Genomic DNA, 24,966 nt, shown 5'->3' with positions numbered 1-24,966 from the left:
CAGGAGCACGTGGGCGCAAAAAGCCAGTGTCTTGGAGCTCATTCTGGGGGGGACCCAGGTTTCCTGGAGGTCACATCTGCATCAGCATAGCCAAAGCACAAAGCGGCCGACTGAGGTAGAGGCTGACGCTAGTTCCCTGTTTCCAGCCCTGGTTTCGTAAAACAGCTCTTCCCGTGTGTGCAAATAGACGGAGGGCTCCGTTCGTATTTTCTTTGGTGAAATACTGTATGAGCTCATACACATGGGGAACCTTCAAAGAAAAAAACAAAGCTCCTAGAGAAAATGATGAGATTTATGGTTACCAGAGGGGGTGGGGATGGGGAATTGGATGAAGGTGGTCAGAAGGTACAAATTTGCCCTTAAAAAAAATAAGTACTAGGGCACTGGGGTGGCTTCAGCTCAGGTGATGATCCCAGGGTCCTGGGTTCAAGCCCCACATCGGGCTCCCGGCTCAGTGGGGAGTCTGCTTCTCCCTCTCCCTCTGCCGCTCCCCCTGCTTGGGCTCACTCTCTCTCAAATAAATAAATAAAATATATTTTTTTAAAAAGTACTGGGGCACCTGGGTGGCTCAGTCATTAAGCGTCGGCCTTCAGCTCAGGTCATAATCCCAGTGTCCTGGGATTGAGCCCCACATCAGGCTCCCTGCTCAGCAGGGAGCCTCCTTCTCCCTCTCCAACTCCCCCCTGCTTGTGTTCCCTCTCTTGCTGTCTCTCTCTGTCAAATAAGTAAAAATAAAATCTCTAAAAAAAATAAGTACTGAGGTTATAATACACAACCTGCCTATAGGCCCCACTGCTGTAGGGTATTTATGGAAGCTGTAAGAGGGTCAATCCTAAGAGTTGTCACCACAAAGAAAAGAACATTTTCCTTTTTCTGTGTTTGTTTGTATCTCTAGGACACGATGATGGTAACTGAACTTACCGTGGTAATCATTTCACAGTAGGTGTGAGTCAGATGGTCATGCCGTACACCTCAAATGTATACAGGACTCTGCGTAACTCATGTCTTCATAAAACTGGGAAACATTTCTTTGAACATTCCAAGTGCTGTAGAGTTTGGAAATGGATGAGAACATTTTGTGTTTTTCCCCATTTGTGTCTTGTGGCTCCTTTTCCCTTCAGACCCCGACTGAGAGAGCACAGTGCAAGCCCGAGGAGGCCAACATCAACTCACCCAAACTTCAGGCTACCTGTTCCTCCGAGCTTGCTTTGCCTGCTCCACAAAGCAGAGAGGCGTGGGCCTGCCCAGCCCTGGCCACACCTGACTGAGCCCAGCCCCTGGTCTGGGGGCCTGCTTTCTTGGCTGCCTGTCTGGCCTCCCCAGCTCCACTCCTGCAGCCCCTTTCCGTCCCATAAATTACACTCTCCATGACTCAAAGCTAATAAACCCACCCGAGTTTTCTTTTTCTCTCTTTCTCATTCTCTTTTTAAAAGATTTATTTATTTATTGAGAAACAGGGAGAGAGAGCATGCACATTTGCACGGGGATTGAGCAGAGGGAGAGAGAGCAAATATGGAGCAGGCTCCCCGCTGATTGAGGAGCCCCATGCGGGGCTCCATCCCAGGACCCTGAGGTCATGACCTGAGCCAAAATCAAGAGTTGGTCACTTAACTGACTGAGCCACCGAGGGGCCCCTTTCTTTTTTCTTTTTCTTTCTTTTTTTTTCTTTTTAAAGATTTTATTTATTTGACAGAGAGAGACATAGCGAGAGAGGGAACACAAGCAGGGGGAGTGGGAGAGGGAGAAGCAGGCTCCCCACTGAGCAGGGAGCCCGATGTGGGGCTCCATCCCAGGACCCTGGGATCATGACCTGAGCCGCTTAAGGGCTGAGCCACCCAGGTGGCCCCAGGCGGCCCTTTTCTTATCTTTTTGTTGTTGTTGTTGTTATTTTCAAATTATCCTTTGCTACAATTTAGGCTTTTCTATGATTTTAGACAATCACCCCTTGATCTTGTTGAGCCACAAATTAGCTGGCACTGACTGAGCCAATGGAAAGTCTTTCGAATTACCACGTGAAAGAATCCAGCCTGAGGTTAGTCATCCCCCCCACTAGTGACAATTTCCGTACAATGTCTTCATAATAGGACCACAATAAGGAAGATCAAAATCTGAGGTGTTAGAAATGTCTCAATAGAAAACATTGACTAATGCATTTGGTAGTTAAAGAATTTTGAATGTGTGTGATATCCCCGAGGCATAATTAATTCTCACCTAACATTTCCACCTTTGTGAGGTGGGTGGAACTTTGTTGGAAATTGTTTTTGTAGTCTGTTTCCTGTAGTCTTCAAGGTACTTTTCGCTGTCTTAAGAATTAAATTGACGTGAGACAGATTAACAGGAGAATCGAAATTCCATATAGAGGGAGAACCCACATAAGCATGAGAGATTCCCAAGACAGTCAGGCAAAATGAGGTATAAATGTCTTTCTGGACTAAGGAGGAGGAGTTAGGAGTCCAGGGGCTTCAACGGGAAGGAGGACAATTCACAGGAAGAATAGAAGAGTAGGGGCGCCTGGGTGGCTCAGTCGTTAAGCGTCTGCCTTCGGCTCAGGGCGTGATCCCAGCGTTCTGGGATCGAGCCCCACATCAGGCTCCACCGCTGGGAGCCTGCTTCTTCCTCTCCCACTCCTCCTGCTTGTGTTCCCTCTCTTGCTGGCTGTCTCTCTCTGTCAAATGAATAAATAAAATCTTTAAAAATAAGAGTAAATGTTTGGTAAACAAATCTTTATGGATCATAGAGAAACAACAGGACAAAGAGAATTGTAACAGACTTTGCTAACTTCCTCCCTGTTGCCCCTAGTTCAGATTATAATGTAGTTGTCTATGGTGATCGCTCCCTTCCTGGATCTGGTCCTCTATCTAAATTCTTTTAGGCAGTTAGTGGGAAGGTCTTTTTTCCCCAGCCCTAAATTCCATATATTCTGTTCTGTGTTTTTTTCCTAAAGTTTTTAAATTTTACATTTAAGTCCATGATGCATTTTGAGTTGATTGTTGCATAATATATGAGGTCTAGTTCAAGGTCAGTTTTTTTGCCTATGGATGTCCAGTTGCTGCAGCATCATTTGTTTAAAAGTCTATCTTTCTGGGACACCTGGGTGGCTCAGTCGGTTAAGCAGCTGCCTTCAGCTCGGGGTCCTGGAATGGAGTCCCGTGTCAGGCTCCTTGCTCATCCGGGAGCCTGCTTCTCCCCCTGCTTGTGCTGGCTTTCTCTCTCTTTGACAATTAAATGGATAAAATCTTAAAAAAAAAAAAAAAAAAAAAGGTCTGTCTATCCTCTATTGAATTGCTTTTGCAGCTATGACAAAAATCATTTGAGCATATTTGTGTGGGACTGTGTTTGGGCTCTCAGTTCTGTTCTATTGATCTCTGTTTCTTTCCTCCTGCCAATGCCACACTTTCTAAATTTCATTCAGTTTATTCATAATAAAACTTAACATCTGGTAGAATAATTCCACCCCTTTTCATTTTTTTCCCCAAATTCTTTTAGCTCTGGGGTGCCTGGCTTGCTTAGTTGGTAGAACTGCGACTCTTGAAATCAGGGTCATGAGTTCAAGCCACACATTGGGTGTGGAGCCTACTTAAGAAAAAAAGTTCTTTTAGCTCTTCTAGGTCAATTGCTTTTCCATATAAATTTTAGAATGTGCTAGCCTGTGTCTGCAACAAACATTGCTGGGATTTTTATAGGACTTCCACTAAATATACAGATCAATTTAGGGGAATTTGGGGGTTACTGTTTTACTTTCATGAGTCATTCATTCATTCATTCCCTGACCATTGTGGAAACTATGTGTTTGATAGTCTGGATTTTCTGTTATTTTCCCCTAAACATGTTATGGGTTGTCTTAGCAAGCAGTTACATTATGGACAGATTTTATCCTTTCTAGCACATGTCTGTTTCAGTTTTCCTTTTGTTTCTAGGGAGACTCTCTTGGTCCATGTATGTACTCTTTCATCCTAAAATGCGACCTTTCTGTGGTTTCACATCTTTTCACCTTCCAGTTGTTGCTCTGCCCCTGCACTCTTTGGATTTTAACCCCACATATGTACAATTTTAGAGTCTTTCAAGAATTTGAGAGAAGTTTATATGCACATTTGAGAACTCCCCGTGGAACCTCCCTTTCCTAGTGTATTCTCTACATTCATAGGCAATCTAGCACCGCTGAACGCTGTCCTCTGCCTGCAAAGGCCATAGAGACTGCAGCTTCCGCTCACTTTCTGGGGCCACATGCCATGCAGCCTGGGGGTTATTTCAAGGCAACGAACCTGCTAGATGTGGGAGTAACCTATAATGTTTCCCTTCTTCCAATGGCCTGATCCCCTTCAATTTCTACCCTTTAGGTCACTCTCCAATGCCTGCAAACAGTTTTTCATTTTTTGCCAGAATTTATCATTTTTTGGCACACAGGTTAGTTGGATATAACCTAGTCCACCATTATCCCCTTCGTTCTTTTATTCCTTGTTAATTTTAAATCACCAGATTTTTTAAGAAGTTGTCCTGTGGGAGGTATATTTTTATACATTTACCTAAAAAATTTTTTTCTAATCACAGTTGTTCTGCTGAAAAATATTTTAAATCTCCAGTGGATAATCCTCCTTTCCGTCCCAAATTAAATTGATCAGACCACTTCAGAGGAAGAAAGGATCAAATGCTTTTTTTTTTTTTTAAGATTTTATTTATTTTGGGGCGCCTGGGTGGCACAGCGGTTAAGCGCCTGCCTTCGGCTCAGGGCGTGATCTCGGCGTTATGGGATCGAGCCCCACATCAGGCTCTTCAGCTATGAGCCTGCTTCTTCCTCTCCCACTCCCCCTGCTTGTGTTCCCTCTCTCGCTGGCTGTCTCTATCTCTGTCAAATAAATAAATAAAATCTTTAAAAAAAAAAAAAAGATTTTATTTATTTATTTGACAAAGGGAGAGCACAAGTAGGCAGAACAGTAGGCAGAGGGAGAGGGAAAACCAGGCTCCCCGCTGAGCAGGGAGCCCCACATGAGGCTTGATCCCAGGACCCTGTGATCACAACCTGAATCAAAGGCAGACACTTAACCAACTGAGCCACCCAGGCGTCCTAAGGATCAAATGCTTTATACTTTGATTGCTTAGACTTGAGAAATGTGAGCTTTCCCTCTGATGGTCAGACTCTTTTGGCGGCTTGTAATGGATGTAAGCACAATAGCAGTATTTTTTACCTTTCTATTTCTAATAATTATTGCAGAATATCTAGATGGACAGGCTGGCAGAGAATCAGAAACACTGCATTATTACTCCAGTTCTTTTTCCTCCCTAAGATGCATTTTATTATTTTTAACATTAATTTATTATTTTTAAAGATTTTATTTATTTATTTGAAAGAGGGAGAAAGCACAGAGGGAGAGGGAGAAGCAGACTCCCCATGGAGAAGGGAGCCCGATGATGCAGGGCTCAATCCCAGGACCCTGAGATCATGACCTGAGCCGAAGGCAGACGCTCAACCAACTGAGCCACCCAGGTGCCCCTTAATTTGTTTTTTTTAAGTAGGCTCCATGCCCAGCATGGAGCCCAAGGTGGGGCTTGAATTCATGACCCTGAGATCCAGACCTGAGCTGAGATGAGGAGTCAAACACTTAACCAACTGAGCCACCCAGGTGCCCCCTAAGAGGCATTTTAAAATAAAGCAAAGAAATGAAGAAAAATCCCTCATTGCTCTAGTTCTTATCTAAACTGTCCTAAATCTGCACTTGTAGAGTCTTTCAACCCTCTGTCTTGTTTTTATGGTGTTTCTTTCTTGTATCATTGGACTTTATGTGCTGTTGAGGCAGACGTTTCTAAGCAGAGGTATAAGATGATTAGTTCCTTCCGCAGCACAGTATGTCACAGAAGTGACGATATTTTAGAAGAGTTTCAGGAATAACTAGTAATTTTTCAAAGTTCTAAGTCAGGCATTGAAAGGAACATATTCTTTTTTTTTCCTCCAAACTTCCCAGTGTCCTTATTTCTCGGAGCTAATTGCTCTGTGCAAGCACTTAGGAAATCTACACAAAGAATACACATGTCTATGGCAGTCCTGTCGGCCTGGATGCAATTTCTTAAGGGACCTCTGCATACCTGAGCATTGTCTCCCCCTTTGAGCTCAAAGTCGGTGCTCAGGGAAACATGCAGAGAAGGACAGCCCCAGCCCCTCCCAAAAGGGGACATGTGGTGGAGGAGTGGCAGGCCCTGAAGAAGTCTGAAAGCAGACGCGCACGGCAGAGCTGTGCAGGATATGGTATGATTGTTGTTGTTGTTTTAAGATTTAATTTATGTATTTGACACAGAGAGAGACAGCCAGAGAGAGAGGGAACACAAGCAGGGGGAGTGGGAGAGGAAGAAGCAGGCTTCCAGCGGAGGAGCCTGATGTGGGGCTCGATCCCAGGGACCTGGGATCACACCCTGAGCCGAAGGCAGACGCTTAACGACTGAGCCACCCAGGCGCCCCAAGATACGGTATGATTGTTGAATCTGATCCAAGTCGTCTTGGATTTGGATCAAAATCAGAAGAAGTGCTTTCACAGAAGAGCGTACCCGAGTGCTAGCAGTTTCTGGGTCAAGCCCGGCAGCGAACACAGGTGCTTCTTGAGCTGTAGGCAGGTCTGCCGCAGGGCCGGTCCGAAAGACTACTTCGGATGCCAGATCGTGGATGACCAAGTTCACTGCCACAACTGCTCCAAGCCAAAGTGCCCTTTGGCGGCCACCTGGAATCAGGTAACCGCTTACCCATCTCGAAGCTCACTTCCCAATTCCATTTCCCCACAGGAACCTGCTTCTTGAGAACTTCATTTAAGGAGCTCACCAGGAGGGACGCCCGGGTGGCTCAGTCGGTGAAGCATCTGCCTTTGGCTCAGGTCATGATCCCAGGGTCCCGCCATCGAGTCCCGCGTTGGGCTCCCTGCTCAGCAGAGAGCCTGCTTCTCCCTCTGCCTGTCGCTCCCCCTGCTTGCATGCTCTTTGACAAATAAATACATAAAATCTTTAAAAAGGGGGGGAGCTCACCAGGACATTCCCAGGTCTGGAGCCAGGCCTTGATCTATTCTCTTTCCGACAAGAATGTTGCTTGTGTCTCACTTTAGGGTTAAGCAGATTGAAACCCCCTCTTGCTGACCCTGAAATCAGCAGTCCTCAGCAGGGCAAGTGTTATTTTGTAATGCTGGCCATTTACCTTGTAAACCTGCTGAAGTCCCATCATCCTGGGGAATATTCCAGGCTTTCTTTTTGCGAGCTTGGTGTCTGCAGCCCACATCCTGTAGATGGGTTAATTTGGTTATTTATAGCATGTAAGCAAGGGACAGCCACACTTGGTTGGCTCTTGAAGTGAGAAGGTTTTACATAGTGAAGCACCTAAATTGGCCCAGAATCCAAAGGATTTCCTTGTGTGATAGCATCAGGGGCAGAACTGGAAGGGACGGCATCCAACCTGGTTGTGTGTTCTGCTTCCTTCCAGGTGGAAGAACTAGTGCAAGAGGAATCATTTGCATATTATGACCACGTTCTCCTCCAGTCCTCCTTGGACCCGATGGGAGTGTAGCGACTTGCTCCCGTCCAGGCGGCCAGCATGATGGAAGAGCCAAGCTCACCCTGGGAAAGGGTGTCCGCCACGGTTATGCCTTCTGTATTCTGTGCCGACCCACCTCCCTTCCAGTCCCTCCAGACAAGATGACCGTAGTATGCCAGGATGTGTGAACTTGACAAACCAGAAAAAGAAAGTCTCTTCATTTTAGTGCTTATTTCAACAGATGTTTAGGCTCTGGGCACCGTTCTAGGTTCTGGGAATAAACTGTCAAACAAAAGACACAAAAACCTCCGCCTGCATGGAACGTGCCTCTACTGGTGGGGATGCAGGTGGTAAGCCAAGTAAATAAGGGTACGATGAGGTGCTAAGAGCTAGAGGGAAACAAATGGAGCAGGGACATGGTGTAAAATGTTTCCAGGAGAAGGGTAAGAGATGAAATTTTAGTGAGGGTGGGCAATTAAGAGCCCCTGGTGAATTTGTTTTGAGTGTAGGCCAGAAGAAAGTGAGAGAACAAGCCTTTACAGATATCTGGGCCGGGGGTGGGGGTGGCGTAGGGCTTTCCAGGCAGAGGGAAGAGCTAGGTAATTTCTACCCCTGAGCATAGCATGGAGATCATGGGTAACAAACGAAGAACCCTATAAGCCACCTCGATGTTGCTTCCATGGCACAAATCTTTGCTCAGTCAATGAGCCCTTTAGCACAGTCCCCAGATCTAGGGTCAGAAGCCTCCCCAACACAGCATGTATGAATTCGCCACTGCTGCCGTAGCAAATGACCACAAACTTTGTCACTTAACACAAATTTCTCATCTCCCGGTTCTGTAGGCCAGCAGTCTAGGTAATAAGTAGCTTTGCTGGATCCTGTTTACAGTGTGACAGAGGTAAAGTCCTGGTGTGAGCAGGGCTGTCTTTCTTTCTGGAGACTTGGGGGATGAATTCACTGCTAAGGTCATGCAGGTTTTTAGCTAAATTCGTTTCTTGTAGTTTGGGGATTGAGGACCTCCTTTCCTGTTGTCTGTCAGCTGGAGGCAGTTTTTGCTTTTAGAAACCTTCTTCTCATGCTTTTTTTTGTTTTTTAAGATTTTTATTTATTTATTTGACAGAGATAGAGATAGCCAGCGAGAGAGGGAACACAAGCAGGGGGAGTGGGAGAGGAAGAAGCAGGCTCATAGTGGAGGAGCCTGATGTGGGGCTCGATCCCAGAACGCCGGGATCACGCCCAGAGCCGAAGGCAGACGCTTAACCGCTGTGCCACCCAGGCGCCCCTCTTCTCATGCTTTTTGTGCGGCCTTCCTTCCACAACAGCTGGTGGCGTCCCTCTCACAATCTGAATCTCCCCCACTGTTCCTTTTGCCACAAGTCTGTTGCCTGTAGTCAGGTGAAGTTCTCTGCTTTCTATTATAATTCTTTTTTTTTTTTTAAAGATTTTTATTTATTTGAGAGAGAGAGAGTGAAAGAGAAACAGAGAGCATAAGAAGGGGGAGGGTCAGAGGGAGAAGCAGACTCGTCTCTGAGCGGGGAGCCCGATGCAGGACTCAATCCTGAGACTCTGGGATCATGACCTGAGCTGAAGGCAGTCACTTAACCGACTGAGCCACCCAGGCACCCCAAACTCTCTGCTTTTAAGATCCTTGTGTGATTAGATTGGCCCCACCCAGCTAACCCAGGATAATCTCCCTATGTTAAGGTCCATAACCTTAATTATATCTGCCAAGTCCTTTTTTTTTTTTTTTTAAGATTTTATCTATTTATTTGAGAGAGAGCACGAGCTGGAGTGGAGGGGCAAGGGGCAGTGGGAGAGGGACAGGCAATCTCAAGCAGACTCCCTGCTGAGCACAGAGGCCAATACAGGGCTCCATCCCAGGACCCCAAGATCACGACCTGAGCTGAAGTCAGACCCTTAACCAACTGAGCCACCCAGACGCCCCTGCCAAGTCCTTTTTTGGTATATAACGTAACATATTCACAGGATACAGGGATTTGGGCATGGACATCTCTGGTCAACTATTCCATCTACCCCAAGACACTCCAGAGAGTGGCACTAGCAGGCATAGGAAGAGGGGATGAAACTTGTTTGCCTTCCCTGATCCAGATAATGACAGGGAATTCAGGCCTTTCACATCCATACAGCTAGACTTTGGCTCAGCCCATTGCACCTTGTGTGTTAGCTTTCTTTCCTCTTTTTTAAAGATCTTATTTATTTATTTATTTATTTATTTGTTTGACAGAGAGAGAGAGACAGGCAGCGAGAGAGGGAACACAAGCAGGGCAAGTGGGAGAGGAGGAAGCAGGCTTCCAACGGAGCAGGGAGCCCGATGCGGGGCTGGATCCCAAGACCCTGGGATCACGCCCTGAGCTGAAGGCAGATGCTTAACGACTGAGCCATGCAGGCGCCCGTGTGTGTTAGTTTTCTATTGCCATGTTAACAAGTTTCTATTTCCATGTTAACAAATTACCAGAAACGTAGCTGCTTAAACCAACTGAAATTTATTATATCATAGTTTCTTTGTGTCAGGAGTATGGGCATAGCTTTGCTAGGTCCCCTATTCAGGGTCTCACAGCCTGTCATCAAGGTGTCAGTCAGGCCATGTTTTTATCTGGAGTCTTGACTAAGGAAGCATCTACTCCCAAACTCATTTGAGTTGTTGGCAGAATTCATTTCCTTGTGGTTTTAGGACTAACGTCCCTATTTGTTAGCTGCCTATCTGCCAAAGGCCACTCTCAGCTTCTAGAAGCTGCCTGAAATTCCTTGCTGTGGGGCCCTCACCATAGGCAATCTCACATCATTGTAGCTTACTTTCTCAGAGCCAGCGAGGGAAGTTTCTCTCTCCAGTCCGCTAACATATGTAGTCTTTTTTTTTTTAAGATTTTATTTATTTATTTGACAGAGATAGAGACAGCCAGCGAGAGAGGGAACACAGGCAGGGGGAGTGGGAGAGGAAGAAGCAGGCTCCCAGTGGAGGAGCCTGATGTGGGGCTCGATCCCAGAACTCCGGGATCACGCCCTGAGCCGAAGGCAGACGCTTAATGACTGAGCCACCCAGGCGCCCCGACACTAAATAAAATTTTTTTTTTTTTTTTTTTTTTTTTTTTTTTTAAAGATTTTATTTATTTATTTGACAGAGAGAGACAGCCAGCGAGAGAGGGAACACAGCAGGGGGAGTGGGAGAGGAAGAAGCAGGCTCATAGCAGAGGAGCCTGATGTGGGACTCGATCCCGGCACGCCAGGATCACGCCCTGAGCCGAAGGCAGACGCTTTAACGACTGCGCTACCCAGGCGCCCCACTAAATAAAATTTTTGTACCCAAAGTGTGTGAGGACTTCACTTTTCAAAGTGCTTTCATAACTGTTAATTTCACATTGCTTGTTCTGAACATCACACCCATTCAAAGTCAAATGGCTTACAAAACCAAACTGCGTGCACAAGTGTATACACACACACACACACACACACACACACACACTCTTCTAATTTTGTTCTCAGACCTGCTTATCCTGGGATACAGCACCCCTGATGTGGGGCTCTGGAAATGTAGACATTTTTCTACTAACCTGAGTAGGTAAATCTTTTGGTGCATAAAAGAAGAATCTTAACATTTTCAATAGAGACAGAACGATGTTTGCTTTAAATTTTATTGCCCCTTGTGTTTGTGACTGAATTGAACCTAGTGATAAGTCCCTAATTACCTAACGGAGGAAATTCTCATTATATTTAATCATTTCATGACATGCTTCAGACCTTGTGATAGAGTGCAGGGCTTGCCGCCAGGTGTTGATTGGGATTTAAAAAAAAATCATTTACCATTTTAAATTGCACATCTCAAATATAAGCAATTTTCAATGTTAGCATGAACATGTAACTACTACATTCCACTTTCAGCATCCATGTTTGCTTTGTACCTATTGCTTATCGGAAGGTTTGCTAATTACTTATGTCAGTCAAGTGCCTGCCTTCCGCTCAGGTCTTGATCCGGAGGTCCTGGGATCGAGGCCTGCATGGGGCTCTCTGTTCATGGGGAGTCTGCTTCTCCCTCTCACTCTCCCTCTGTTCTCTCTCTGTGTCTCTCAAATAAATAAATAAATCAGTCTTAAAAAAAAATAAGAAGGTTTGCTAATTATTTAGCTGAGGAACACTTGCTAATAAGTATTTTGTTTTACTAGCCACAGTAAATATTAAGCATGAAATAAAAGGTATTTATCATGCTTCCTGTCTATCTCAACCCTGCACGGGAAAAGGTAAGATTAGGTAATGGTTGTACTGGATCTCTTTGGAGAAGTGAGTTTCTCTTTGGTTTTATAGTCCTGATGTTTTTCATTTCTATCCTTCCCTCCAGAAATTTGATGGGTATAATCATGTGAGATGACAGGTACTAGCTATATGCAATATTTCTGCTGGATTTGCTTGGGTTCTCTGTCAAGAGCAAACCCTTAGAAGCTTTTTAGTGATCCTGCCTCTACCTGTTTTAACCAGTATAGTCTACCGACTTCCCCAGGCACAAGAGTAACTTTGTTGGGGTGTATAATTTGCAGAACATAAATCTGGTGCTTAACTAAGTCCTCAAATTTATTTAGAAATCCCCTTAAATGTATTACAAGTATTAGCGACATTTTATATAATTTTCTTGAAAATGAATTTTATGATGGGACCGTATACCATGTCTGGAAATACTTATTTTTATATCCTTTCTTTTCCTCATTTATTTTTATTGTCAAATCATTTCAAATACTCAGGAAAGGGGCGCCTGGGTGGCTCAGTTGTTAAGCATCTGCTTCGGCTCAGGGCGTGATCCCAGAGTCCTGGGATCGAGCCCCGCATCAGGGTCCTCAGCTGGGAGCCTGCTTCTTCCTCTCCCACTCCCCCTGCCTGTGTTCCCTCTCTCGCTGGCTGTCTCTCTCTCTCTCTGTCAAATGAATAAATAAAATCTTTTAAAAAAATAGGAAAAATGAAGGAATACTAGGATTATGACCCTGGCACATCCTTCACCTATATATATTTTTTTAATTAAATGTCGTATTTGTTTTCTGTCTGTCTGTCTCCTAAACCTTGTGAAAATAAGTTAATTGTCATGACAATTGTAACTCTAAATATTTCCATCAGACATCTCCTTCAAAAAGGAAATGTTCCTTCATAACCACAATGCTATTGCTACATCTAAAACAATTAATAATGTCATAATAGCATCATACACCTAATCTATATTCAAATTTCCCCAATTGTCCCAAATGTCTTTTATAGCTGTTTTTAGAATAAGTAGGTCATGCATCACATTTATGTTGTATTTAGATATTACATCTCTTCAGGTTTTTTAATCTATGATACATCTATTTCCCACCTTTCTTATGACATTGGCTTTTTAAAAAGTTGTTTTGGGGCACCTGGGTGGCTCAGATGGTTAGGCGTCTGCCTTTGGCTCAGGTCATGATCCCGGGGTCCTGGGATGGAGTCCCGTGTCGGGCTCCTTGCTCAGGGTGGAGTCTGCTTCTCCCTCTGCCCTCTGCTGCTCCCCCTTCTTGCGCTCTCTTGCTCTCCCTGTCAAATGAATAAATAAATCTTAAAAAAAAAAGTTGTCTTGTAGATTGTCCCACCTCCTGGATTACTCTGTTTTATTATGGTGTCATTAAATTTGTTCCCATATTTCCTGTATTTCCCATCAACTGCTGGGTAGATCTATCAACATAACTGAATCAGTTCAGGTTAAAAATTTTGACAGGAAGGGCTCCTGGGTGGCCCCATTGGTTGAGCCTCTGCCTTAGGCTCAGGTCATGATCCAGGGTCCTGGGATCAAGCCCCACATAGGGCTCCTCGCTCAGCGGGGAGCCTGCTTCTCCCTCTCCCTCTCCCTCTGCTGTTCCCCCTGCATCTGTGCTCTCTCTGTGTGTCAAATAAATAAAATTTTAGAAAAGTTTGTTTTGACAAGACTACTTCATAAATGTTAATGTTGTTTTCCTCCTTTTTAAGCTGGCAGTTTCTTATATTTCTATATTTTTTATTTTTTGAAGATTAGAGACTGTGACAGTCAACAATGCCTAGCTAGAATTTATTAACGATAATATAATTTTTTCCCAGGGTATCCATTTTTTAAAGAAATTAAGCATAGTTGACACACAATGCTATATTAGTTTCAGGTGTACAACATAGTGATTCCACAATTCTATACATTATGCAGTGCTCACCATGATAAGTGCAGTCACCATCTGAGCTGGTATTCTTTTATTTTTTCATTATTATTTTAAGATTTATTTATTTATGGGTCACCTGGGTGGCTCAGGTGGGCAAGCATCTGCCTTCGGCTCTGGTCGTGATCTCTGGGTCCTGGGATTGAGCCCCGCATCGGGCTTCCTGCTCGGCAGGGAGTCTGCTTCTCCCTCTCCCTCTCCCTCTGCCCCTCCCCACCACTCACTCTCTCTCTCTCTCTCTCAAATAAAGGAGGGGCAGAGGGAGAGGGAGAGAGAATCTCAAGCAGACTCTGCACTGAGCACAGAGCCCGATGTGGGGCTGGATCTCACAACCTTGAGATCACGACCTGAGCCAAATCAAGAGTTGGATGCTCAAATGACAGCAAACCAGGCGCTGCTGAGCTGGTATTCTTTTAAAAAGAAATCTTTCTTTTTTATCCCTGGCCCTCTCACCTCTCTCTCTTCTTCCTTCTGACCCTCAGTCTTGTCTTTCCCTTTCTCTCTAATTATGGACTCGTGTGTTTTATAAGCCAGTGGATTATATTTTCATTATTTTTTATTCTTTAAGACTTTAAATTTTTATTTATTTATTGAGAGAGAGAGATTGCAAGTGAGAGAAGGGGCAGAGGGAGAGGGAAAGAGAATCTCAAGCAAACTGCATGTTCAGCATGGAGTCCAACACCGGGCTCCATCTTACGACCCGGAGATCATGACCTGAGCCAAAATCAAGAGTTGGAGGCTTAACCGACTGAGCCACCCAGGTGCCCCCATTATTTTTGATTCTTTATTTTGATTATTCTCTTTGATGGTCAGGTTGCCTCCCACATTTGCTAATAAAAGTTCCTTTAAACTACACGTGATCCCTTCTGGCGTGACCTTATTGGTCTTTGAGCATGTACTTGTTTTCTGGAGCAAAGATTTCCTGAGCAGCTCTTTTACTTTTCCTGCTCCAGACCTAAGATCAGCCATTTTACCAAGGAACTCTGATTCGTTAACAAGAAATAGTATCTTGAAACCCAGATCTTGGCAGAAATAAATTATTTTAGAACATGCCAGTACTCATATTTTTTTAAGTTTTTTTTTTTTTAATTTCTACACCCAACGTGGGGCTCTAGCTCACAACCTGGAGATCAAGAGTTGCATGCTCTTTGGACTTAGGCAGCCAGGTGCCCCAGGATTCCTGTTTTAAAGGTGTGTGTTGTGAAACCAAATCACACAGTGCCCCCTACAGCACCGCAGTTGTAACAGAATTATTCTTCGTGTACTCAAGCTTTTCACTTCCCTGGTCATGTATTCTTTTTTTTTTAAGATTTTATTTATTTATTTGACAGAGATAGAGACAGCCAGCGAGAGAGGGAACACAAGCAGGGGGAGTGGGAGAGGAAGAAGCAGGCTCCCAGTGGAGGAGCCTGATGTGGGGCTCGATCCCACAACGCCGGGATCACGCCCTGAGCCGAAGGCAGACGCTTAACCGCTGTGCCACCCAGTCGCCCCTCCCTGGTCATGTATTCTAAATCTATGATTTTGAGTAGTTGAAATAAATAAAATACCTGATCCATGTGGCATGTGGCAGATCTTGAAGGTACTAGATATCATTAATCCTGGTTTTTAAATTATAGTCAGCTTCCATTTTAAAGCTGATACCTGGACAAAATAGCTTAAGATAATCTTATAAGCTTTCTGTATGTAGCTTATTTTGGTAGGAATTATGATTTGGCCCATGTTACATCTCATCCTGGGACAGAGAAGTGAGGACAGGACAACATGTCTTGTTCTTTAAACGTCTTATCTATGTTACTGTAATTATTCCCAGCCTACAGATGACAAAACTGAGCGTTAGGGAGGGTAAGTGATTTGACCGAATCCCTGTGCCTACAAGTGGCAGAGCTCAACCTTCACCTCATGTCTGTCTGACGTCAAGTCCCTGCTCTAAACTGCCATGCTGCGGTGACACTGGATAAATGAACAGGTGTGTATAGAGCCTCCGCGATATTACATCTTGGGGGACGGGGGCAATTTAAGAGAGTTTGAGCCAAGAAGCCCTGCCATGAAGTACTGGAGTCCGGTGTGGGGGATAGCCTACATTTTAGGTAGTATAATAGGAAGCCGGTGTTTTGGCAACTTCAAAGTAATATTCTACAGAAGGAAAGTTCCAGAACCGACTGAGACAGGGGCGCCTGGGAGGCTCAGTCGTTAAGTGTCTGCGTTTGGCACGGGTTGTGATCTCAGGGTCTGGGGATCAGCCCGAGTCCAGCTCCCTGCTCAGTGGGGAGTCTGCTTCTCCCTCTGCCTCTGCCACTGCTCCTGCTTGTGCGCGCTCTCTCTGTCAAATAAATAAATAAAACCTTGAAAAAAAAGAACAGACTGAGGGGGCGCCTGGGTGGCACAGCGGTTGGGCGTCTGCCTTTGGCTCAGGGCGTGATCCCAGCGTTGTGGGATCGAGCCCCACATCAGGCTCCTCTGCTGGGAGCCTGCTTCTTCCTCTCCCACTCCCCCTGCTTGTGTTCCCTCTCTCACTGGCTGTCTCTCTGTCGAATAAATAAATAAAAACTCTTAAAAAAAAACAGACTGAGACAATACAAAGAATAGGAAGAGAAATGAACACTTAATAGGGTTATGGTGGGTTTTAAAAAAAGATTTTATTTATTTACTTGTCAGAGAGAGACAGAGAGAGAGCGCGCGCATGCGCACAAGCAGGCGGGGGGCAGAGGCAGAGGGAGAAGCAGACTCCCCGCTGAGCAGGGAGCCCCATGCGGGACTCGATCCCGGGACCCTGGGATCATCACCTGAGCCAAAGGCGGACACTTCACCAACTGAGCCCCCCAGGCGCCCCAGGCTGCTGGGTGCTATGGTGCTTTGAGAGAATTTATCCTCTCCTAAATTGACTAACATCCCCGACCTGCCACTGTACCCACCGTGCACACCAGGGATCATTTGGGTGACGTTGCCCTCATTATAATCTTTCCTCCTCGAGCCAGAGGAGTTGCTTGGATCGGAGAAGGGCTGTTCTGAATAACTTTCAGGCCAGCTTACTCACAGCAAAGCTGGATTCATTCAGTGCAGTGGAGTGGAGAAGAAACAAAGCTATGCCGAGGAGTCATCAGGAAAGGAGAGAAGGTAGGATTTCAGAGAAAGAAGTTAAAATGCTCTCTTTTGTCCAGGTGTAAAAAAATGCACCATGTGGTATGATCTTCCTGGTTGTTCTAAGGTACCTATGTTCTTGGCAGCATTTGGGAAGATTATGTTAAAATGGAGTAACCCTGGCTGCTCAAGATATGGAAATCAAATGGTTTTCCCTCGGCTTTGGCGGAATACACAAAGTGTAAACTTGCCGAAGCTTAAAAGCACTGTTTTCTCACTCTTTCCATAAAGAAGGTATAAGAATGTGGTTTATATTTTCACTCGGTCCTGCTGCTTAAGACATTTTTGTACATATTCTGAGATAATATAAATTGAACAAATTATAAGCTTTAGAAATGGAACACAAAGAGAATATTAATTATTGTAACATACTCCAGACTCTAAAAGTCAAATACTCAATATTTATTTCTTCCTTCCAAGTCTTACTTAAGCAGCGGGGGTCTAGGGTTAAACTTACAGTCCCTTCAATCTTCGAGCAACACCACATTTCAAGGTATCGAATCAAAACTTTCTCTGTTGAGGGGGCACCTGGGTGGCTCAGTCAGTGAAGCGTCTGACTTGGGCTCAGGTCATGATCTCCAGGTCCTGGGATCAAGCCCCACATCGGGCTCCCTGCTCAGCTTGGAGTCCGCTTGCCCTTCTCCATCTGCCCTCCCCCACTTGTGCACATGTGAACATGCTCTCTCTCTCTCTCTCAAATAAATAAATAAATAAAACTATCTGTGTTAGAATTTTTTCTAATTTCTAATTAAAAAAAAAACTATCTGTGTTAGAATCCTCTGGGAGTACTCTTTACAACCAGAATGGAGACGCTTTAACGACTGCGCTACCCAGGCGCCCCTACAACCAGAATGGGAAGGTGGAAGTCTTATTAAAATTGTGCTATGAATTGTTTTATTATTTTCTCTCAAGACCACATTCCATTGCCTCCAGATTAATCACATTCCTTCCATTTTTAATTTCTGCCTCATTCTCCTGGAGACATGGTTTTACTCTGGCCGATTAGAAGGAGCAGGACATTTTGAGCTTCCGCTTTCATGGACTTTGTTTTCACAGGTTCACTTATATTGCTACTTTTAATACCAAGCGTGCTTCGTGGGTCACCTGATATATATCAGTAACGGAGCCCATCGATTTTGAGCCGAATATAGCATCTAGATAGATGTGTAGGCTCAGGAGAAGGTCACAGAAGCCCTGTCCCTTTTCCTGAGTGATCCAGTTTTCATTTCAAGGTGACTTTCGTTGGCTACTGCCCTATCACCCAGCTAGTCCTTTATCTGGTCCTACTTTCATTGAGTAAGGACAATTTTAATGAAAACTGTTTTGTGCTGAAATGAAAGAAACCTTAACATTTCCCATGCTGAACCAGAATGTTAAAATTTTTTTTAAGATTTATTTATTTATTTGAGAGAGAGAGAGAAGGGGGGGAAGCTTGCACTCAGGGGTAGGGGCAGAGGGAGAGGGGGAGAGAGAGACATTCAAGCAGACTCCCCACTGAGCCTAGAGTCAGATATGGGCTCCATCTCACAACCCTGAGATCATGACCTGAGCCAAATTCAAGAATCAGACGCTTCACTGACTAAGCCACCCAGGCAACCTTGAACCAGAATTTTTTAACACACTGCCCTTTGGGGCTCCTGGGTGGCTCAGTCGGCAAAGCATCTGCCTTCGGCCCAGGTCATGATCCCAGGGTCCTGGGATTGAGCCCCACATCAGGCTCCCTGCTCAGCAGGGAGTTTGCTTCTCCCTCTGCCCCTCTCCCCCACTCGTTCTCACTCTCTCTCTCACAAAAATAAATAAATAAAATCTTTTTAAAAAATAAATAAACTGCCCTTTATAACTCATTCCACCTCTCTTTTCTGGGTTAGTACATACTCAGACATAGCACAATTCATATTTGCATTTAGTTCCAAACCTAACTTTATGTACTCCTTTTTTTTTTTTAAGATTTCATTTATTTATTTGTCAGAGAGAGAGAGAGAGCACAAGCAGAGGGAGCAGCAGGCAGAGGGAGAAGCAGGCTCCCCACTGAGCAGGGAGCCCGATGCAAGACTCGATCCTACAACCCTGGGATCATGACCTGAGCTGAAGGCAGATGCTTCACCGAGTGAGTCCCCCAGGAGCCTCTAACTTTATGTGCTTCTTAAGGCATTTTGTAATGTTTCATACGAACTGTGCTTATTGCCCTCTTGCCAGACTGGTCTTCCAGAGAGTTATTTTGGCTTCATAGCTAGATCCTTGCTTCTTGGTTTTTATTTCTTTTTAATCTTATGGCTTGCTGAATAGCTTGATGGCGAAGTAAAGAAATTTTTTGCAATAGAGGGCTGAAGAATTCAGCTACCTTACGACTTTTTCCCTAACCGGTCTTAGAAAATTAAGGAACTGATGTATTATTTCAATGGTAAATAAGAATTTTTGGCTGAGTGTACTGCGGTTTCTACATTCTAGCTTCAACTATTCATCTGTAGTTATTCTAGTTTAACTAGTTGCCCAATGCTAGGTAATCTGTACCACTAAATCTAGGACCATAAGAGATAAGAATCAGGATTGTGAGAAATGGTTTTTCAAACAAATTTCCTGGTATCTTTAGCTATCCCTAGTAAACTAGTTACCGAGCTACAATAGCTATTTATAGTGCTAAATAAAGAAATAATGGCAAGAATAAATAAGTAATAGCAAGAATAAATGACCTGATGGATAAATAAATATAAATAAAATAGTAAGAATTGGGGTGCTTGGGTGGTGTAGTCGGTTGAGCAACTGACTCTTGGTTTCTTGTTTTTTTTAAACACTTTATTTATTCACTTATTTGAGAGAGAGAGAGAGAGCGAGAGAGAACATGAGCAGGGTGAAGGGCAGAGGGAGAAGCAGGCTCCCTGCTGAGCAGGGTGCCCGATGTGGGACTTGATCCTGGGACTCCAGGACCATGACCCAAGCCAAAGGCAGACACTTAACCAGCTGAGCCACCCAGGCGCCCCTGACTCTTGGTTTCTGCTCAGTCATGGTCTTGGGGTGGTGAGATCTAGCCCCAGTGGGCTCTCTGCTTGTTGTGGAGTCTGCTTGGGACTCTCCCTCTCTCTGCCCCTCCTGCTCATGCTCTCTCTCTCTCAAATCAATCAATCAATCTTTACAAAAAATAGTCAGAATTAGGGGCACCTGGGCGGCTCAGGCGTTGTCTGCCTTCAGCTCAGATCATGATCCTGGAGTCCCGGGATCGAGGCCCACATTGGGCTCCCTGCTCAGCAGGGATTCTGCTTCTCCCTCTGCCCCTCTCCCTGGCTCGTGTTCTCTCTCTCTCTCAAATAAATAACTCTTTAAAAAATAAAATAGTAAGAATTAATACATGCTAGTGATACGAATGGTTTTTCAACTTCCTACTTCAATTATTCTTCTCAGCATATCTAGCTACCTCTTAGTAAATAGTTTCTACTATTCTCAACAGTACTAACTCAATATTATCAAAAGAAATAGACGTTGGATTTGAGAATAATGTCTTGATTCACTTCCTGGTCCCAAATATTTATTCTGGTTACTTTTACTTAGCTCCATTTAACTAATGACCTAGGTGCCACTAGATGAGCATACTAGTCACTCATTTTTCCACTGGTAATAGGAATTTAAATTTGAATAAAATGTTTTTTAGGTTATTGGCTTCTACCAGTTTTTCTACTTATCTCCACTTATTTCTAGTTAACTAGTTCCTTTGATCACCTGGTTATCTGTAGAGGTAACTCATTATCCCAAAGAGAAATAAGAAGAGGTGAGTAGAACATGTTTTCAACTTGCTGGATTCAACTAATTATTTTAATTATCACAACCGTAGTTTACTCATCCCCCAGGTGTCATGAGTTGTCAAAGTACTAACGCATTATGCCAACAAGAAATATGATTAGAGTTGAGAAGAGTGCTTTTTTTTTTCTGGCTTACTCTAGTCATTCTAGTTACCTCCAGTTACCCATAGAGAGCTAGTTTTTTAGATGCTACCTCTATAGTCTCGCTTCTAGGCTCTGTAGTTCTGAGGCAGTGTTCCAGCAAAGAATTAGAACAAAGTATTACAAGGCTGTGTTTTTCAGCTCTCGGGCTTCAAATACTTTTTCTAATCATATCCAGTTGCCTCTAATTAACTGGTAAAATAAGTACACAAGCTGCCTATAGTACTAACTCATTCTTATACCAAAGGAGAAGAGCTTAGAGTGGTGACTCATGAATGTTCAAGGTCTTATTTTATTTATTTATTTTAATTTTTTTAAGTACACTCTGCCCTCAACGTGGGGCTCCAATGCATGACCCTGAGATCAAGAATCATATGCTCTACCCACTGAACCAGCCGGGTGCCTCCAATTTCTGGTTTTAAATATCCTCTGGTAATTTCCCGTTAACTTTATCACCCACCTAGGTACCACTATAGCTATTTGATCTAGAGTACACATTCTTTTTTTTTTTTTTTAAGAAGTAGGGATTTAAAATTGTTGTAAAGGATGTGTTTTCTAGCTTCTGCGCTAGTTATCTTTAGTTGTCTCCAGTTTGGTAGTTCCTAGGTACAACTAGTTATATAGAACTAACTGATTATGCTAACGAGAAAGAAGTCAGTTATAACAAGAATGTGTTTTCACTCGTTGGCTTCATTTACATATCTCTCTCCAATTAACTAGTTTCCTGGGTATAAGTACTGATCTGTAGTACTAACTCATGATTCACACTCTAGATAAGAAGGTAGTGTTGGGAAGAATTCTTATCAAATTCTTGGATTCAACCACTTTTCTTCAGTGTCCTGGTTTTGACTCATTATTCGAATATCATCATTTATCCCGAGGTTACAAAAGATTAAGGTACCACCAGATATATAGGGCACTAACATGTAAATTTAGAGTTGCAAAGAACTTGATTTTTAGCTTCCTGCCTTCAACTAGTTATTCTTATTATCTCTGGTTGTCTCTAATTAAGTATTTACAAAAGTACAATGAGAATCTGCAGAAGTAATTCATTTTTCCAGGAAGAGATGAGAATTTGTAGTTGGTACGGTTGTGTTTTTCATATCCACAGATTTAACTAGTTATTCTTTTCTTTAAAGATTTTGTTTATTTATTTATTAAGAGAGAGAGAGAGCAAGAGCGGGGGGCAGGGGTAGAGAGAGAGAATCCACAAGCAGACTCCCTGCTGATCAGGGAGCCTGATGTGGGGCTCAATCCCGGGACCCTGAGATCATGATCTGAGCTGAAATCAAGAGTCAACTGCTTACCGACTGAGCCACCCAGGCGCCCCTTAACTAATTATTCTTATCTCTAGATAGCCATAGTTTACACGATGTAGTTATATACCACTAATTATTACTAGCAATAACTAATTCTGCCTTTAAAAAAAGATTTGAGAGATAAGATGTATGTGTTTTTCAGCATTTGAGCTTCAGGAAGTTTTCCAGTTATATCTAGTTATCTCTAGTTAAGTTTTATCTACCATTCCATGCCTTCGTGACTTATTTACCATTTACCTACCTTTCCAATATCTTATTTCAAGAAGAAATAAGTTGCACTTCAGAAGAACCTGCTTTTCAGCATCCGGATTTCAGTTACTTTTCTGGTTGTTTCCCCAGTTGTCTTTAAACAGCTACCCAATTACCACTAATTATATTACTATTACACTTCAATGAGAAAAAAATTGAGAAGTATCTGTTTTTCAGCTCCCTGCCTTCACCTCATCATTCAGATAGTATATAATTCTCTACATAAACCAAACACAATAAATCTAGCTGATTATAGTACTACTTCCACATTCTAAAAAGATATGAAAATTTAGAAGTGAGAAGAATGTTTTCTTTCAACACCATCAATATACCAGTGCATCTTGTTACGTCTAGATACCTCTGATAAAATAGGTACCTAGGTATGGTTAATTCCGTATTGGACTAATTCACTAATTCGACAACGGAGAAGAATTTACACGTGAAGATCATTTCTTTTCCATTTCCTGGTCTAACGTCATGATCACCTTATATCTCTGCTTACCTTGTTACTTAGATACCATTAACTATCTCTTGTATTAACTCATTCTTCAAAGGAGATAAGAAGCTAGTGTTGAGAAGAGTGATTTTTCAATTTTCTGGATTTGCCAATTTTCTGAGTCACTTCTAGTTAACTCTAGTAAAGTAATTGCTTAAGCATTACTACTTATCTCCAGTGCTAATATTTTATTCCAACAGGAAATACGAATTTGGGTTCAGAAGATGATGTTTTTTTCTGGCTTGATGACTTTGAGTAGGTTATACAAATGAGCCAAAAATAACCTCAGTCTATTGACCCCGAGGTTGTCTTATTTCTTTACCTCAGGCTGAGACCCATTACCCTGAAAGCCTGCTGGAGCCAAACTCAAATTTTTATACATCCAATTGCTTTAAAAGTATCTGAAATAACCATGACCACATATATTTTTAAATAAACTCTACACCCAACGTGGGACTCAAACTCACTACCCTCATATCAAGAGTCGCTCGCTCTACTCACTAAGCCAACCAGGCACCCCCCCCATAACCACATTTTTAGCCATTTATAGCCCGGCTGCTTTACATACTCCATGAAATTGAGCCTAACATACAGATAAGATAAACCCTGGGCCATAAAGACCACAAGCCACTGCTGCCCTTTGGTGATTTTGACCCAGGCGCTCTCCAACATGCTGCTAAATAACATCGCCTAGACTCGCGAGGCCCTCTCGGCCGATTCCCTTCTCTCCCAGGAGTTAACTTGCCTTCCCCCCCACAGCCGCCTTCCAAATGGTGGCAACCACAAGCCTTAGCCTCCAGACACAAGCCCTGACCTCCCACAAAACTGTCAAAGCCTCACCCAAATAAATCTTGTGTATCCTACTGCCATCTTGTGGTCATAAAGTTTTCTTTCGCCGCCCCAGAAATCTGAATATTCACAACTCATTTCTTCTGGTTTACCTAGAATCCCACTGGATGCTACACAATTAACTCATTTTTATTGTTTTTCAAGTTTATTATTATTTTTTTTTTTAGAAATCTCTACAGCCAACATGGGGCTCAAACTCACGACCCTGAGATCAAGAGTCCCATGCTCTTCCGACTGAGCCAGCCAGGTGCCCCCAATTAACTCATTTTTAGAACAAGGAATTAAAAAAAAAAGAATTTAGACATGAGGGGCACCTGGCTGGCTCAGTTGGTGGAGCTTCGGACTCTTGATCCTGGGGTCGTGAGTTCAAGCCCCACCTTGGGTGTGGAGCCTACTTTAAAAAAAGAATTTAGACATGAAATGATTGTGGTTTTTAGACAGGAAATGATTGTAGCTTGGACCAGTTATTCTAGTTACCACTAGTTATCTATTGTTAACTAATCATCTAGGTCCCCCTACATATCTATGGTACTAACTCGTTATTCCAAAAGAAAATAAGAGTTTACATTTGAGAAGAATGGCTTTTTTAGCTTCCTGACAGCGAGCATTACTAGCTATTTCCAGATATCTCCTGTAAACTAGTTACCTATGAACCACTATTCATTTCAGATTTATGAGTTCTTTCAACATGAAATATAAAGTTAGAAAAACAAGAAATACAGGGGCGTCTGGGTGGCTCAGTCGTTAAGCGTCTGCCATCGGCTCAGGGTGTGGTCCCGGAGTCCTGGGATCGAGCCCCGCATCGGGCTCCCTGCTCCACTGGGAGCCTGCTTGTTCCTCTCCCACTCCCCCTGCCTGTGTTCCTTCTCTCACTGGCTGTCTCTCTCTCTGTCAAATAAATAAATAAAATCTTAAAAAAAAGAAAAGAAAAGAAAAACAAGAAACACAAAGCTAGAGTAAGAAGGAAATAGTTTCCAATTCAAGGCTTCAACTCCTTCTACTAATATTCTTTAGGTAGTTAGTTACCTAGGTACCATCATGCATCTGCGCTATTGACTCATTAATCCACCACGAGAAAAAAAGGAATTTGAAGTCTACAAGAACCGACATTTAAGCTCCTAATTTCAACTATTTATTCTAGATATCTCTCCAATATCCACAGTACAGAATCATTATTCCAACAAGATTTAAGACTAATAGGGGTTCCTGGGTGGCTCAGTCGGTTAAGCGTCTGCCTTCAGCTCAGGTCATGATCCCAGGGTCCTGGGACTGAGCCCTGCATCAG

At 43.5% G+C, this 24,966-nt stretch overlaps 1 protein-coding gene and 1 long non-coding RNA gene across 5 annotated transcripts in view; one reads left to right on the top strand and one right to left on the bottom strand.

Moving 5' to 3' along the window:
• Positions 1-24,966, bottom strand: part of LOC125281835 (uncharacterized) — a 358,739-nt gene that overhangs the window by 192,426 nt on the left and 141,347 nt on the right. The gene's annotated exons all lie outside the window — the stretch shown is intronic.
• LOC125281168 (NF-kappa-B-activating protein-like) overlaps positions 1-24,966 on the top strand; it is a 111,261-nt gene that overhangs the window by 23,323 nt on the left and 62,972 nt on the right. The window contains exon 7 of one of the 2 annotated variants that reach the window (XM_057313927.1): positions 1,935-2,696. The exons of the other annotated variant lie outside the window; for it this stretch is intronic. The gene's annotated coding sequence lies outside the window, so the exon portion shown is untranslated. Of the gene's footprint in view, positions 1-1,934; positions 2,697-24,966 lie in introns of those variants that run through there. 2 annotated transcript variants of the gene reach the window in all.

This window comes from Ursus arctos, chromosome X (genome assembly GCF_023065955.2).
Source record: "Ursus arctos isolate Adak ecotype North America chromosome X, UrsArc2.0, whole genome shotgun sequence".
NCBI classification, from domain to species: domain Eukaryota; kingdom Metazoa; phylum Chordata; class Mammalia; order Carnivora; family Ursidae; genus Ursus; species Ursus arctos.
The sequence above is the reverse complement of the archived record's forward strand: the minus strand, read 5'-3'. Positions and strand labels throughout refer to the sequence as shown.